At 50.6% G+C, this 16828-nt stretch overlaps 1 protein-coding gene across 13 annotated transcripts in view; it reads right to left on the minus strand.

Moving 5' to 3' along the window:
• LOC126984779 (DNA polymerase epsilon subunit 2-like) overlaps positions 1–16828 on the minus strand; it is a 124136-nt gene that overhangs the window by 24325 nt on the left and 82983 nt on the right. For 3 of the 13 annotated variants that reach the window (XR_007737739.1, XR_007737737.1, XM_050838856.1), the window contains one exon: positions 15467–15573. The exons of 8 other annotated variants lie outside the window; for them this stretch is intronic. The gene's annotated coding sequence lies outside the window, so the exon portion shown is untranslated. Of the gene's footprint in view, positions 1–15258; positions 15294–15466; positions 15574–16828 lie in introns of those variants that run through there. 2 more of the 13 variants (XR_007737735.1, XR_007737734.1) reach the window with 2 other exon arrangements.

Raw genomic sequence — 16828 nt, forward strand, 5'->3', positions numbered from 1 at the left:
CTCGACGTATCGCACCTGCCCGACGAGAGGAGATGCAGCGCACCGTCAACGACCTGGCAAATCAGGGGGTGATCGAGAAGTCCGACAGTCCGTGGTCTTCAGCGGTAGTCCTGGTTAAAAAGAAGGACGGCACACAACGCTTCTGTGTGGACTACCGGGCACTGAATGACGTGACTGTGAAGGATTCCTACCCCCTGCCGAGGATCGACGACACCTTGGACGCGCTGGTAGGGGCGAGGTGGTTCTCCACGCTCGACCTGAAGTCGGGCTACCACCAGGTGGAGATGGCCGAAGAGGACAAGCCGAAGACAGCCTTTTCCTTCGGGCAGGGCTTGTGGCAGTTTAATGTCATGCCCTTCGGCCTCTGCAACGCCCCTGGCGGTTTTGAACGTCTGATGGAGCGGGTGCTGGACGGCCTGCAGTGGAGGACGGCCCTCATCTACCTCGACGACGTCATCGTCTACGGAGGCACCTTCGAGGAGGAGCTGGGAGGCTGGAGGAGGTCCTGCAACGCCTGAGGAAGGCTAACCTCAAGCTCAGCCCCAAGAAGTGCTCCCTCTTCCAGTACGAGGTGCCGTTCCTGGGGCATGTCGTCAGCAAGGACGGCGTGCGCACAGACCCGCAGAAAGTGGCAGCAGTAGCAGACTGGCCTCGGCCCACTAACGTAGCTGAGGTCAGGAGCTACTTGGGTCTGTGCACCTACTACCGTCGCTTCGTGCAGGACTTCGCCACCATCGCGGCGCCCCTACACCGCCTCACTCGTAAAGGAGTGCCTTTCGAGTGGGACGAGGCGTGCCAGGCTGCGTTCGACGGCCTGAAGAGGGCCCTAGTGGAGGCGCCGGTCCTGCCGTACCCCAACCCGAAGCTCCCTTACCTGCTTGACACCGACGCCAGTGCGGAGGGCATCGGGGCTGTCTTGTCGCAGGTGAAGGATGGAAGGGAGCACGTGGTGGCCTACTACAGCGCCAAGTTCAGTAGGCCTGAACGCAACTACTGCGTGACCAGGACGGAGCTGCTGGCAGTAGTAACAAGTCTCGAGCACTTCCAGCCGTACCTCTACGGCGCTGAGTTCACCGTCCGGACCGACCACGCTGCCCTGCAGTGGTTGAAAACACTGAAGGCGCCGGAGGGTCAGCTGGCGAGGTGGTTGGGAAGGCTCGAGCAGTTCAACTACCGGATTGTTCACCGCCCGGGTCGTGTGCACAGCAACGCCGATAGTTTGAGCCGGCGCCCGTGTGAGGCAGGTTGCTCTCACTGTGCTAGCAAGGACCCCGACCCTGTGACTCGACGCCCGTGTGAGGCAGGTAGCTCACATTCCGTCCCTGAAGGACCTGACGCCGTGAGTCAGAGCCCGTGTGAGGCAAGCTACTCACACCAGGCGCGTCGGGACCCTGACCCTGTTTGCCGACGCTTAACAGTGCCTGCCAACGCCACTGAAGGCAACGACCGGTGGCGTGAGGCACAGAGCGCAGACACCGCTCTTGCTCCTGTAGTGCGAAGGCTCAGGGCCAGCGGGGAGCGACCCGGTGGGAGGAAGTGTCGGCGGAGAGTCCTGCCACTAAGTGCCTCGTCGACCAGTGGGAGACGCTGCGGTTGGACCGGTGGGGAGTGCTAGTAAAGCGCTGGGAGGTGTTAGGCGGGTGGGCAGAGACGCCTGGGTAGTGGTGGTACCCCGTGCAAAGCGTGCTGAGGTGTTACGGGAGTTGCACGCCGGTGTTACTAGTGGCCACTTGGGCGAGAAAAAGACCCTTAAACGTCTCCGCCAGCGCTTCTACTGGGTCGGTATGCGGAACGACGTTTCCGAGTGGTGTCGGGCCTGTGACGTTTGTAGTGCGAAAAAGGGCCCCACACGCCGGAATCGGGCTCCGCTTCAGTTGTACAGCGTGGGGGCGCCAATGGAGCTGGTTGCTGTAGATATTGCTGGCCCGCTGCCCATGACGCCCAGGGCAATCGTTTCGTATGCGTCGTGATGGACTACTTCACGAAGTGGCCTGAGGCGTATGCGCTCCCGAACCACGAGGCTGAAACAGTGGCGAGTGTCTTAGTAAACGAGTGCTTCACCCGGTTCGGTGTGCCGTCAGAACTGCACTCAGACCAGGGCCGTGAGTTCGAGTCCCGTGTGTTCCGTGAGTGCTGCGACTTGCTGGGAGTGCGGAAGACCCGAACGACGCCACTCCACCCGCAGTCGGACGGGATGGTGGAGCGGTTCAACCGGACACTCGCACAGCAGTTGGCCAAGTATTGCGGGGCAAACCAGGAGGACTGGGACGTCAAGTTGCCCGCAATGCTGATGGCGTACCGGTCCGCTGTGCACGAGGCCACTGACTATACACCCGCACGTCTTATGTTTGGCCGCGAGCTCAGACTCCCCGTGGATCTGGCGACGGGGCGGCCGCCGGACGTGGGCCTGCCGACTGTCACCTCTGGCTTCGCTGCCGCGCTGCAGGAGAACCTGGTCGAGGTCCATCACCAGGTGCGCGGCAAGCTCAGAGTGGCAGGCCAGGCGATGAAGGACTACTACGATCGCCGCATGCGGGACGTGAAGTATGCGGTGGGTGACAGAGTGTGGCTGCATAACCCTCGCCGGAAGAAAGGGTTATCACCGAAGCTGCAGAGTCCCTGGGAGGGGCCCTACACGGTGATTGCAGTCCTGTCCGCTGTCACCTACCGCATCAGGAGGCCGCAAACGCTCCTCTGTCGTCCACGTTGACCGGCTCTGGCGCTACCATGGGCCGGGCCGTTACTCCTGGGGTACTGGCGCTGAGGAGGACCCTGACTACCCCAGTAGTGACGAGGAGGACCGGGCAGAACTTGACCCGGTGGACGTCGAGGTCGCGGATGATGTGGAGGAGGAGGCAGGTGGAGACGCCGACCTGGAGGCCGGCTCTGCTGGTGACCTGGACCAGCCCGCTGCCTCTCCCTCGCCCTCACCTCCACCGCGACGACCAAGACGTGAGAGGAGGAGGCCAGGATGGCTTACAGATTTTGATACAGAATGATTTGTTTAGTTCCCCAGTTATGTTTTATTTGTTTTGTTAAGTTGGCGAGGCGGGTCGCCTGCGCTTAAGGGGGGGGTAGTGTTACGCCAAGGCTTAGCTTAGTTTAAATTGTAATTGGCGCCACGTGACGTAATGAGGGTTCCCTGCGGCCCCGTTGAGGGGGCGGGCTGGAGAGGTACGCCATGCGGCGAGGAAGAGTGGAGACGGAGAGAAGACAAAGGACGCGCTCGCCTGTGCTCTGTGCCTTAGGACTTAATCGCCTGTGATTTGTGCCTTGACTGCCTCCCCCTTGGACTATAAGGATTGTACAACGTGCTATTGCTTAGTAAACCCCAAGAAAGTCCGCCCTGTATTTAATTGTGCCTCGCTGTGTGCTCTGTGGGTGTGTGCGAGTGTGTCCGCCGGAGTGTCTTTGTGTCTGCTGTCCGCCTCGTGGGAGCACTGTGTTTTCCATAGCGAGCCCAGTTTAAGTAATTGGGAGAGCACCTGTCTGCCTGTGTGAGGGGTAGACAAGTGGAGTATAACAATATACCAAAAGATAAATAAGACTAACCCTCTCTTACATTGTTAGATCTTGCTTCTGTGCAGAGAGATGTAGACCTACTGGTGTCACGTGCGGAATCGTGGGGCTCAGGCTCAACTCGGACAAGACCCGTGTTCTTAGGTTCTGCCGAGGATCTGCTCCAAATCTTGGCCCGTACTCCGGCTACTATATTAGAGGAAATCCTTTACAGTTTGTGCAGTCTGCATCAGATTTAGGGGTTCAAGTTGATACTTCATTGAAGTTTCATCTCCACATACGCTCTCTTGCAAATAAAGCTGCAGGAATTTCGTCGAATTTACTCAAGAGCACAGTTAACCGTGAGCCTGAGTTTATGAAATCTCTTCTCACCTCTCATATCGATCCGTCCTGTGCAGGAATTTTGTTCAGTTGTATGGCACAGGGTATGTAGGTGATACTGACATGCTTGAGAGGTTCCAGCGACGATGGACCAAGGAGATTGTTGGACTTTCGCATCTTGACTATGCCTCCCGACTGGATGCCTTGGGTCTCTTCTCTGTGCATGGCAGAATGCTTAGAGCTGACATAGTCAAGGTCTGGAAGATTCTCAATGGCCTCTCTCCTGTGCAATCCTCTGAGTTATTTTCCCTCCAGACATCATCTAGGACCCGTGGAAATTCACACAGATTATTTCTACCCCACAGCAACATAGAAATACGTAGGCGATACTTCTCAGTCCGAGTGATTGCTTTGTGGAATAGCCTGCCAGACACAGTTATCCTGTCAACATCCTTAACTGTATTTAACAGAAAACTAGCAGAGTACCTTGGTCAAAGGCTATACGAATTTTAACCCCTACGTACTGTTGTGCTGGAAGCTTCCCCCGGCGTCCATGGGCCTCTAGAAGGCTCCGGGAGGAGCGAGCAGGGGGGCGGGGAGCAAGGTGAGCCGTCCGCGTCCCGCGGGGCGCGGCCAGACGCCAGGCGGGAAGTGTTGCCAACTCGCATATATTTTTGCTACATGTTCTTGTATGATCTAAAATATACTGTAACATTCTAGACTTTACTGTTCTGGATATATATAGGAGAAGAGGGCGAGAGGAGTCCAGTCCGAGTCATAGTAAGCTAGTGGCCAGTGAAGAGTCAAGAGTGAAGTGTACTACTAAGGAAGAATATTAAACTACAGAAGTTGTGCAGTGTTTACATATCTCCCTTCCACGGAGTCTTGCGACGGCGACACGGAACCCAAGTAATACGTCCGGCATAACAATAGTTTCAGTGTTAAGAGTAATTACACAAATATGTATTCTGCTGGTGTGTAGGCACTTGTGGGGTTCCCTTCTCGTGGAACCCGTCTAGGTAAGATGTCTAGCTAGGTAAGGCAACACGAATCTGGCAGTGCAGTGTATAAGGGTAAGGCTGGGGGGTTGTCATCTCCTACGTACAATACACACACTTGTTTTGGCAGCACAATGCATTACACTCTCTGGACACATGCACTCTACCATCCATATGGAAGAGGTCCTTGATTGTGCCAATCTTTAAGAAGGGGATTAGACATGATCCTTTAAATTATAGACCAGTATCGCTGTCATCAGTCTGTGTGAAATCTCATGAGCATATTTTTGATTATGCCACAAGTAATAACATTTTGTGTAATGAGCAGTTTGGTTTTCGTCCAGGCAGATCCACAGAGGACCAGCTGCTGCGGACATACAATGATGTTACTTGTGCCATGGACCAGGGTAAAAATGTTGATCTCATTCTTTTGGCTTTTCTAAGGCCTTCGACACTGTATGTCATGACATTTTGTTGGATAAGCTTAGGAAATTGGCTATTACAGGCAAGCTTTTGGGCTGGATAAGGGAGTTTTTAAAATCTCGGGTTATGAATGTTGTAGTCGATCGTCAGTTGAGTCGTCCTTACGATGTGGTCAGTGGAGTGCCCCAGGGTTCAGTTCTTGGTCCACTTCTATTTCTTCTATATATTAACTTTCTTACTCATGACATTAGTTCCCATACAAAAAATTTTGCTGATGACCTTAAATTGTATATTTCAATTGAGACTAACTGTGTGCATACTGCTCACCAAAACATGGCTTCTTGTCAAAGAGATATTGATAATCTTTACAAAGTTGCATTGTCTTGGGGTTTATCCATGAACATTAATAAATGTGTAGTTGTCAAATTCCAGAGGCGGACCGTGGACTTGTCGGGTTTACCGGCCTCTGGTATGTATTATCTAAATGGCATTCCTATTTCAGTTAAAGATTCTGCAATGGACCTTGGGGTTAATGTCGATTTTTCCTTGAAATTTCACCAGCACGTACGTCGTCCAGAAAGCAGGTGGCATGGCTCAAAATCTACTTCAATCTACAGTTAACCGCGATGCTACCTTTCTTGTCCCTGTTTATGTGACGCACATTCGGCCTTTACTTGAATATTGTTCAGCTGTGTGGAATCTGGGATATATTACTGATCTCAACTCACTTGAGTCAGTGCAGAGACGTTGGACCAGGAACATTAGAGGTATGAACCATCTAAGTTATTCCCAGAGACTGAAGGCTTTGGACTTGTACTGTCCATGGTCGGCTGCTACGACATGACATGGTGAAGTATTGGCAAATATTTCACGGTTTCTGTGCTATTGCCCCCGAGGATATGTTTGTCAGTCCACCTCTAGGCACCACAAGAGTCCATCAATATAAGGTTGCACACATAAGAACTGAATTAGAGATCCGCAAGAGGTTCTTCAACGTCAGAGGTATTTCGCTGTGGAACTCTCTTCCCCAGCATGTTGTTGTTGTTGTTGTTGTTGTTTTTGGGCCGCGGCGATCTAGTCGCTCACATGAGCCCTGGTGTCGTCCTGTGAGGGCTTCACAGGCGCGTCAGCTGCCCCGTCTTCCTAAAGAAGGCGCAGGCGAGGCGGATGACAGCTTCCTGCCGTGATGGGTGGACGCCTGCCGCCGCCAGCAGCGTGGGCAGGTCAAAGGTGGGCACGTCCAGGGCGCGGAGTTGGTGTCGGAGCAACACTCACTGGGAGTGGTGGCGCGGGCAGTGCAGCAGGAGGTGCCCAATGGTGTCCTCGACGGTCCTGCACCAGGGGCAGTGAGGGTCGGGGACGAGGCGCAGGCGGTGGAGGTGAGCGCCGAGGCGTGTGTGGCCCAGGCGGAGGCGCGTCAAGGCCACGTCTAGAACGCGGGACGTTTTCCTCACCCACGGGCCGGCTGTGGGGAGGAGTTGGTGCAGTATTGGCCCATGGAGGTGATGCGGAGGGTGTTGGCGAGCTTGTCGTCCCAGGAGGCGCGGCAGGTGCGGGAGATAAGGCGTTTGGCCGTGGAGAGCGGGAGGGGGACCAGCATGTTGTTTCAGCTAATTCACTATCGGCATTCAAAGCATCCCTTGCTGCTCATCTCGGTGACAGACTTTTTAAATGTTAGTTTGTTCATTTACATATTATTAATTGATTATTTACTTTGCTGCACATGATGCACAATTCCTGCTCTGTCTATAGCACATGTATTTGTATGTACGGAGGTTACTGAACTAGTCGGGCTGGCGCATCAGCAGAGTGCGGCTTCCTTTTGGGCCCTGTGTCTACCGGGTTCTGGGAAGCCCACCAGGTGAGAGAACCAGGTGAGAGAACACGGGTGTGTGTCATAGGTAAGATTGGGGTTGAATTATGGGCAAGACAGACGGCCCCTGACCACTGGAAGGCCCCCATGACGGCAACACACCTGCCCTGACGGCCCCATGCACACGACTGCCCTGGCAGCCCCACACCTGCCCTGACGGCCCCAATCCTGCCCTGATGGCCCCACACCTGCCCTGATGGTCCCACACCTGCCCTGACGATCGCACACCTGCCCTGATGGCCCCATACTTGCCCTGATGGCCCCACACCTGCCCTGACGATCACACACCTGCCCTGATGGCCCCACACTTGCTCTGATGCCCCACACCTGCCCTGACGATCACACCTGCCCTGATGGCCCCACACCTGCCCTAACGGCCCCACACCTGCCCTGACGATCGCACACCTGCCCTGACGATCGCACACCTGCCCTGACGATCGTATATTTGCCCTGATGGCCCCACACCTGCCCTGATGGCCCCACACCTGCTCTGATGGCCCCACACCTGCCCTGACGATCGCACACCTACCCTAACGATCGCACACTTACCCTGACGATCGTATACTTGCCCTGATGGCCCCACACCTGCCCTGACGATCGCACACCTGCCCTAACGATCGCACACTTACCCTGACGATCGTATACTTGCCCTGACGGCCCAACACCTGCCCTGACAGTCGGCCCACACCTGCCATGACGGCCCCACACTTGCCCTGATGCCCCCACACTTGCCCTGACGGTCGCACACCTGCCCTGATGGCCCCACACCTGCCATGACAGTCCCACACCTGCCATAACGGCTCAACACCTGCCCTGACAGTCCCACACCTGCCATGACCGCCCCGCACCTGCCCGGACAGTCCCACACCTGCCATGACGGCCCTACGGGCAACACCTGCCCTGACAGTCCCACGCCTGCCGTGACGGCCCAACACCTGCCCTGACAGTCCCACACCTGGCGTGACGGCCCCACACCTGACCTGACAGTCCCACACCTGCCGTGACGGCCCAACACCTGCCCTGACAGTCCCACACCTGCCGTGATGGCCCCACACCTGACCTGACAGTCCCACACCTGCCGTGACGGCCCAACACCTGCCCTGACAGTCACACACCTGCCGTGACGGCCTAACACCTGCCCTGACAGTCCCACACCTGCCGTGACAGCCCAACACCTGCCCTGACAGTCCCACACCTGCCATGATGGCCCAACACCTGCCCTGACAGTCCCACACCTGCCATGACAGCCCCACACCTGCCCTGACAGTCCCACACCTACCATGATGGCCCAACACCTGCCTTGACAGTCCCACACCTGCCATGACAGTCCTACACCTGCCATGATGGCCCAACACCTGCTCTGACAGTCCCACACCCGCCATGACAATAGCGTACCTGCCCTGAGAGCCCCACACCTGTCCTGACAATAATCCTTGATGGTCCCATACCTGCCCTGCCAACCCTACACCTGCTCTGATGACCCCACACCTGCACTGATGACCCCACATATCATTGCCCTATTTCGTGACAATCTATCGTCTGGTGCAGTGGTTCCCAATCTGGGGGGCATGCCTCCTTGGGGGGCGTGAGCTAGGTAAAGAGAGGGCGTGATTCCATCTGCCAAAAATTGCAGTTTTGCAAGAAATAAACACACACACACACACACACACACACACATGAAGGAGTAACAAATGATGTGGGGCGTGAGGATTTCTTATAAATCAATAGGGGGCATCATGTAAAAAGTTTGGGAGCCACTGGTCTAGTGTCTTTATTTCCTTGGCATTGGCTTATGTGTCTCTATTCAGGGGAAGGGACAGTTAGTTCACGTATTATTTCCCCATTTCGTAACATAATCTATCACCTTGCGTCCATTTCTTTCCCAGTAGTTCTTTGTATTTTTCCAGCTGTTTGTCATTTTCTTTTCTGTTCCTGTCCAAGAGATTTTGCCATAATTCAGAGGAAGGAGGAAGCACGCTGGTCTGTTGTGTTTCATCTCGTAATGTCCTTTTCGTAATTTCCAGCAGCAGCTTCCAATTATGTTTTCACTTTGTGTCACTTTGTATCTTCCAGAGGTTTGTGATTATGCTGTTACTTACTGTCTGGAAATGCTGCCTTCGTTGTGAGGATGGAAGAAGTAGCTACATATTATCCTCTGTATTAGTATAGCTACACACTATTATTCCATGATGTAATCTATTGCAATGTATCTTTTTGTACTTTCCAGCAGCCTGCAATCATGCCTTTCCTTCCTGTATTAATTGTGAGGATGGAAGAAGTAGCTACATATCATCCTCTGTATATACTATTAGAAGTAGCTACACTATTATCCCATATTGTAATCTATTGCAATGTATCTTTTTGTACTTTCCAGCAGCCTGCAATCATGCCCTTCCTTCCTGTATTAATTGTGAGGATGGAAGAAGTAGCTACATATCATCCTCAGTATGTACTATTAGAGGCAGGTACATACTTTCCATACTGTAATCTATCGTAATGTATTGTATTGTATTTTCCAGCAGCCTGCAATCATGCCCTTCCTTCCTGTCTTGATCTTCCAACACTCAGTTCTAAGCACACAAGCACATGTTATCTTATTCCACCCCTTTGTTCTTCCTCCCTTCCTCAGTATCTAACCTTTCCTTGTTGGTTTCCATGAATAAGTTTTTTCCTTATTGAGTATGTCTTCCTAATGTAACTATTGGTCTATGTTTTTTGTTTGTTTGTTCTAGTCCACACACACACACACACACACACACACACACACATGCATACAGACACACACCAGAATTGGTTTGGGAATTCTATTTTCTCATCAGCTTCCTGTCTACCCCTGTCTGCCTGTAGAACCAGAAGGCCCTCTTGGACGGCCCCAGCCCATTAGCGGAACGGGCGAATTTTATTTATAGTGGCTGCCGTGATGTGACTCCTGCTTCATTTACTGCCCTCAGCTGTTTATTTTACCATTAAAAAAATAAAGGCATACATTCAGGGGAGGCAGTGGCTGAGTGGTTAGCGTGCCAGCCTCACATTCGGTGCGTTGTCCATGATGGTTGGAATCCGCCGCTAACCACCTGCGATTTTTCAGTCACCGCCAAGTGGCCTAAGACTACCCACATGCTGTCCTGAAGACCACCTATCAACCCAGACTCTAGAAGAAGCTCTGCAGCACAAGTGGAATCAAGAATGAGCTCCGGGGGGCAGCATGAGCCAATAATAATAATGGCACCACTATAAACAATTGCCTGCGCCATGACGGGCTAGGGCTTACCATCAGGCTCACATGGATTAGCCTACCGGCGCTGTAGGCCACATGAAAGAAAAAAAAAAAAAAAAAAACTTCAAAATGTCGTATGTATATATATTTCTTAACCCGTCCGCTGCAATTGGCACGGCTTTTGCCTTCACTGGTAACCTGGTAACATAATTATACTCCCAGGCCTTTCTCTGCCTCTGTGGTTGATAGTGGAGTGTTTCCCATGTGGTACTGGTGTGGTGGATATCCCTTCACTGGTAGCCTGGTAACATACACTCCCAGGCCTTTCTCTGCCTCTGTCGTGGATAGTGGAGTGTTTCCCATGTGGTATTGGTGTGCTGGATATCCCTTCGCTGGTAGCCTGGTAACATACACTCCTAGGCCTTTCTCTGCCTCTATGGTGGATAGTGGAGTGTTTCCTATGTGGTATTGGTGTGCTGGATATCCCTTCACCGGTAGCTTGGTAACATACACTCCTAGGTCTTTCTCTCCCTCTATGGTGGATAGTGGAGTGTTTCCCAAGTGGTACTGGTGTGCTGGATATCCCTTCACTGGTAGCCTGGTAACATACACTCCGAGGCCATTCTCTGCCTCTGTGGTGGATAGTGGAGTGTTTCCCATGTGGTATTGGTGTGCTGGATATCCCTTCACTGGTAGCCTGGTACCATAATTATACTCCCAGGCCTTTCTCTGCCTCTGTGGTGGATAGTGGAGTGTTACCCATGTGGTATTGGTGTGCTGGATATCCCTTCACTGGTAGCCTGGTAACACATAATCCCAGGTCTTTCTCTGCCTCTGTGGTGGATAGTGGAGTGTTTCCCATGTGGTATTGGTATGTTGGATATCCATTCACTGGTAGCCTGGTAACATACACTTCCAGGTCTTTCTCTGCCTCTGTGGTGGATAGTGGAGTGTTTCCCATGTGGTATTGGTGTGCTGGATATCCATTCACTGGTAGCCTGGTAACATACACTCCCAGGTCTTTCTCTGCCTCTGTGGTGGATAGTGGAGTGTTTCCTATGTGGTATTTGTGTGCTGGATATCCCTTCACTGGTAGCCTGGTAACATACACTCCCAGGTCTTTATCTGCCTCTGTGGTGGATATTGGCGTGTTTCCCATGTGGTATTGGTGTGCTGGATATCCCTTCACTGGTAGCCTGGTAACATACACTCCCAGGTCTTTCTCTGCCTCTGTGGTGGATAGTGGAGTGTTACCCATGTGGTATTGGTGTGCTGGATATCCAGTCACTGGTAGCCTGGTATCATACACTCCCAGGTCTTTCTCTGCCTCTGTGGTGGCTATTGGCGTGTTTCCCATGTGGTATTGGTGTGCTGGATATCCCTTCACTGGTAGCCTGGTAACATACACTCCCAGGTCTTTCTCTGCCTCTGTGGTGGATAGTGGAGTGTTACCAATGTGGTATTGGTGTGCTGGATATCCATTCACTGGTAGTCTGGTAACATACACTCCCAGGTCTTTCTCTGCCTCTGTGGTGGATAGTGGAGTGTTTCTCATGTGGTATTGGTGTGCTGGATATCCCTTCACTGGTAGCCTGGTAACATACACTCCCAGGCCTTTCTGTGCCTCTGTGGTGGATAGTGGAGTGTTTCCCATGTGGTATTGGTGTGCTGGATATTCCTTTAGTGGTAGCTTGGTAACATACACTCCCAGGTCTTTCTCTGCCTCTGTGGTGGATATTGGAGTGTTTCCCATGTGGTATTGGTGTGCTGGATATCCCTTCACTGGTAGTCTGGTAGCATACACTCCCAGGTCTTTCTCTGCCTCTGTGGTGGATAGTGGAGTGTTACCCATGTGGTATTGGTGTGCTGGATATCCATTCACTGGTAGCCTGGTAGCATACACTCCCAGGTCTTTCTCTGCCTCTGTGGTGGATATTGGCGTGTTTCCCATGTGGTATTGGTGTGCTGGATATTCTTTCAGTGGTAGCCTGGTAACATACACTCCCAGGTCTTTCTCTGCCTCTGTGGTGGATAGTGGAGTGTTTCCCATGTGGTATTGGTGTGCTGGATATCCCTTCACTGGTAGCCTGGTAACATACACTCCAAGGTCTTTCTCTGCCTCTGTGGTGGATAGTGGAGTGTTTCCCATGTGGATTTGGTGTGCTGGATATCCCTTCACTGGTAGCCTGGTAACATACACTCCACGGTCTTTTTCTGCCTCTGTGGTGGATAGTGAAGTGTGTTCCATGTGGTATTGGTGCTGGATATCCCTTCACTGGTAGCCTGGTAACATACTCCCAGGTCTTTCTCTACTTCTGTGGTGGATATTGAGTGTTTCCCATGTGGTATTGGTGTGCTGGATATCCCTTCACTGGTAGCCTGGTAACATACACTCCCAGGTCTTTCTCTGCCTCTGTGGTGGATAGTGGAGTGTTTCCCATGTAGTATTGGTGAGCTGGATATCCCTTCACAGGTAGCCTGGTAACATATAATCCCAGGTCTTTCTCTGCCTCTGTGGTGGATAGTGGAGTGTTTCCCATGTGGTATTGGTATGTTGGATATCCCTTCACTGGTAGCCTGGTAACATACACTCCCAGGTCTTTCTCTGCCTCTGTGGTGGATATTGGAGTGTTTCCCATGTGGTATTGGTGTGCTGGATATCCCTTCAGTGGCAGCCTGGTAACATACACTCCCAGGTCTTTCTCTGCCTCTGTGGTGGATAGTGGAGCGTTTCCCATGTGGTATTGGTGTGCTGGATATCCCTTCACTGGTAGCCTGGCAACATACACTCCCAGGTCTTTCTCTGCCTCTGTGGTGGATATTGGTGTTTCCCATGTGGTATTGGTGTGTTGGATATCCCTTCAGTGGTAGCCTGGTAACATACACTCCCAGGTCTTTCTCTGCCTCTGTGGTGGATAGTGGAGTGTTTCTCATGTGGTATTGGTGTGCTGGATATCCCTTCAGTGGTAGCCTGGTAACATACACTCCCAGGTCTTTCTCTGCCTCTGTGGTGGATAGTGGAGTGTTTCCCATGTGGTATTGGTGTGCTGGATATCCCTTCACTGGTAGCCTGGTAACATACACTCCCAGGTCTTTCTCTGCCTCTGTGGTGGATAGTGGAGTGTTTCCCATGTGGTATTGGTGTGCTGGATATCCCTTCACTGGTAGCCTGGTAACATACACTCCCAGGTCTTTCTCTCCCTCTGTGGTGGATAGTGGAGTGTTTCCCATGTGGTATTGGTGTGCTGGATATCCCCTCCCAAGGTTCAGAACTTTACATTTTTCCTCATTGCATTGTAGCAGCCACTTTTTGTTCCACTCCTATATCTTTTTGATGTCTTCTTGTAGGAAATCCACATTCAAGGGGTTAAAAATAGGCCTTTCTGACAAACTGTTGCAATTTTTATAACACTCTTACTTCCCTTATAAGATTATATTACGTTGTTTGTCTGTCCACAACACAAGTCCTATAGCAATACTTCCTCTCCACAACACAAGTCCTACAACAATACTTCCTCTCCACAACACAAGTCCTACAGCAATACTTCCTCTCCACAACACAAGTCCTACAGCAATACTTCCTCTCCACAACACAAGTCCTACAGCAATACTTCCTCTCCACAACACAAGTCCTACAGCAATACTTCCTCTCCACAACACAAGTCCTACAGCAATACTTCCTCTCCACAGCACAAGTCCTACAGCAATACTTCCTCTATACAACACAAGTCCTACAGCAATACTTCCTCCCCACAACACAAGTCCTATAGCAATATTCCTCTCCACAACACAAGTCCTACAGCAATACTTCTTCTCCACAACACAAGTCCTACAACAATACAAGGATCGTAATGTTACGTCTACGTAAAGACGAGAAATAAGCAAACAGTGAGTGCTGGGCTGACGTAACCTTGCCTCGACGTACAGAGATCAAAGTGTGAATTGAAGTTACTTATACAAACATCTCGTAAGTAAGGTTGACAAATTATATTCCATCAGTTTAAATGACATAATCTTCCCTATACATACAGATCAAGGTAACATATGAAATGAAATGAGGTTACTTATACAAACATCTCGTAGGTAAGGTTGGCGTAACTTATATTTTGGTAGTTTAAATGACATAATCTTCTCTATACGTACAGGTCAAAGTAACATACGACATACGAGTTAATTGAGGTTACTCATACAAACATCTCAAAGGTAAGGTTGGTGTACCTTATATTTTGCTAGTTTAAAGGATGTAATCTTCACTATACATAGAGATCACAGTAACATACAACATATGAAATGAATTGAGGTTACTTATACAAACATACCAGTGAATTGAGGTTACTTATACAAACATACCAGTGAATTGAGGTTACTTATACAAACATACCAGTGAATTGAGGTTACTTATACAAACATACCAGTGAATTGAGGTTACTTATACAAACATGCCAGTGAATTGAGGTTACTTATACAAACACCTCGCAGGTTAAGGTTGACATAACTTATATATCGTTAGTTTAAGAGACGTAATCTTGCCTATACGTACAGAGATCAAAATAACATATCTCGAGGGTAGGGTTCACGTAACTTGTATTTCATTAGTTTAAGGTTACGTATACTTACAATAACATCGTAAAGAGGGAAAGAATAAAGGAAAGAAAGAAGGTGTGTTGAAAGGTCATCTTATCGCCTACAAACACCTAGAGACAAACATTGGGGTGAGGGAGGGAGGGAAGGGTAGCACACACACACACACACACACACACACACACACACACACACACACACAAATGAAATTATCAAACACCTCCACACTAAACATTCTTTTTCGACCGTCCATGTTGAGAGGAGGAGGAGGAGACGAGAGTAGACGTGGAGCCGCCAGCGATGGAGTTGGGGGCTGTTCCTCCGTCCTTCCCTTCGGCAGCTGCGGCGGGTGACTTCTTGGCTAGGGTAAGGGAGGATAGGTTAAGTTAGGAGACATTAGGTAAGGTTAGGTGAGGGGAGGTCATGTAGTTTTATCTTTTAGAGTTCAAGGGCAATAAAACAAAAAAGGCATAAAAAACACTAGGTCCTGCCCCTGAACAGAGAGAAGGAAAAATGACAACGGGGCATAATTACCAGTGAGGGGGCGAGTCTCTCAAACTTGTCGCCCACCATCCAGTGATTGTACCTGGCGAACAGCATCATGAGGGCCAGGACCAGGTTGGCAAACTGCTTCACACGCTCTGAAAGACACAGAAACTGCTCAGCAAGGACTGTAGGCGGGCATCCTCAACACTTCCCCTCACATCAACTCTTTCCAAAGGCCAAGAAAAGGTATCAATTGCATTCTAATGACATGAGGTAATCCAGCTTTCCAGACAGAGCAACAGATCAAAAATAGACAAACTATGTAGAGGAAGCATTAGTTTGAGAAGGCTATAAGAAAATCCAGCTTTCCAGACAGACAACAGATCAAAATAGACAAACTATGTAGAGGAAGCATTAGTTTGAGAAGGCTATAAGAAAATCCAGCTTTCCAGACAGACAACAGATCAAAAATAGACAAACTATGTAGAGGAAGCATTAGTTTGAGAAGGCTATAAGAAAATCCAGCTTTCCAGACAGAGCAACAGATCAAAAATAGACAAACTATGTAGACATCTTTTCCCAAATTTCAAAATGGCGCACCTTCACCCTGCCTCGGAGTCCCCGCCTGGGGGGGGGGGACCACTCTATATACTATGATCAATAGTTTTAAGCCTGTAAAGAATAACCATTGTATAAAATGGAAATAAAGTTTCTGATTCTGATTCCTCTCCCTTCCCTTATCTTTCTCTCCCTTCCCTTCCCTTTCATTCCATTCCCTTCCCTTCCCTTCCTTGACCTTCCCTTCCCTTCCTTGACCTTCCCTTCCCTTCCTTGACCTTCCCTTCTCTTCCCTTCCCTTTCTCAACCTTCCCTTCCTTTCCTCTCCCTTCCCTTCCTTTCCTTCCTTTCCTCTCCCTTCCCTTCTGTTCCCTTCCTCACTCACCTCAGCACTGCTCTTCAGAGGGTTGGTCAAGTTATACACAAGCTCGGAGGAGTGGAAGATGCACTGGTGAGGAGGCTGGAAGACCACGAGGGGCGGCGCCAGGCTCACCATTAGGCTGGGGAGGTACACGTGTTCCCTTGTTGCTCTGGGGAGATAGTGCGCACCAGGTTTCATATTCAATTTTTTTTTCCAGAAGAGAGAGAGAGAGAGAGAGAGAGAGAGAGAGAGAGAGAGAGAGAGAGAGAGAGAGAGAACTATCACAAAAAGATACACAAACACAGAGACAGAGACAGACAGAGACAAAAAGAGAAATAGACAAAAAACAGCCATTATCAAGACACCTCTCCACCACAAATTGACCTCTCTCTTGGCCACTCTTTACTTTCGTCTATTATGGCAGCGGTGAGTAGCGGGCCTTTTTTTTCTATGCACTTTTTGTTGCCCTTGAGCCGTCTCCTTTGTTGTAA

Source organism: Eriocheir sinensis, chromosome 57 (assembly GCF_024679095.1).
Source record: "Eriocheir sinensis breed Jianghai 21 chromosome 57, ASM2467909v1, whole genome shotgun sequence".
Taxonomy (NCBI): Eukaryota; Metazoa; Arthropoda; class Malacostraca; order Decapoda; family Varunidae; genus Eriocheir; species Eriocheir sinensis.